Source organism: Penaeus monodon, chromosome 25 (genome assembly GCF_015228065.2).
Source record: "Penaeus monodon isolate SGIC_2016 chromosome 25, NSTDA_Pmon_1, whole genome shotgun sequence".
NCBI lineage: Eukaryota > Metazoa > Arthropoda > Malacostraca > Decapoda > Penaeidae > Penaeus > Penaeus monodon.
In genome coordinates, this window is record NC_051410.1 from 4,228,810 (window position 1) to 4,229,416 (window position 607).

The 607-nt window shown below is 35.1% G+C and overlaps 1 protein-coding gene across 1 annotated transcript in view; it reads right to left on the reverse strand.

Moving 5' to 3' along the window:
* LOC119589302 (zinc finger and BTB domain-containing protein 7B-like) overlaps nt 1-607 on the reverse strand; it is a 53,190-nt gene that overhangs the window by 2,753 nt on the left and 49,830 nt on the right. The window lies entirely within an intron of this gene.

Genomic DNA, 607 nt, shown 5'->3' on the forward strand with positions numbered 1-607 from the left:
GAACAGCTGATCCTTGTGCCTTTCCGGGAAAACATCAAAACAGCTGATCTTTGTGACTTCCAGGGAAAATAGGCTGATCTATGTGCTTTTCCGGAAAAAAAAAATCAAAACAGCTGATCTTTGTGCTTTTCCGGAAAAGAAAAAATCAAAACAGCTGATCTTTGTGACTTTCGGCGAGAGAAAAAAAATAAAAACAAAAACAGCTGATCTTTCACCTTTCCAGAGGAAAAAATCAAAACCTCAGATCTTTCAGTCTATCCGGAAAAAAAAACTTTCAACCCTGATACTTAATTTAAAGCTTCCCGGTAAAACCCGAGCCGCTGGATTTTTCTCAGAAGGACAAACAAAAACAATGCTTGAGCTCTATAACCTTAAGACTTTATTATGGCCACCTTAAATGTATCTACAGTACATTTCCTCTATAATTTCTATCCACTTAGACAAAGAGAAGATACAGAGTGCAGAAAAAAAGGTGAGTGTTGGAACAGTGTAATATAATATAATATATAATATCCACTTCTTTTTTGTTTTGTATTTTTATGATTTTTATGCTACAGCTGGGTCTTGTGTTACAAACATTTATTTCGTGGCGGTTATTGTAGACTAC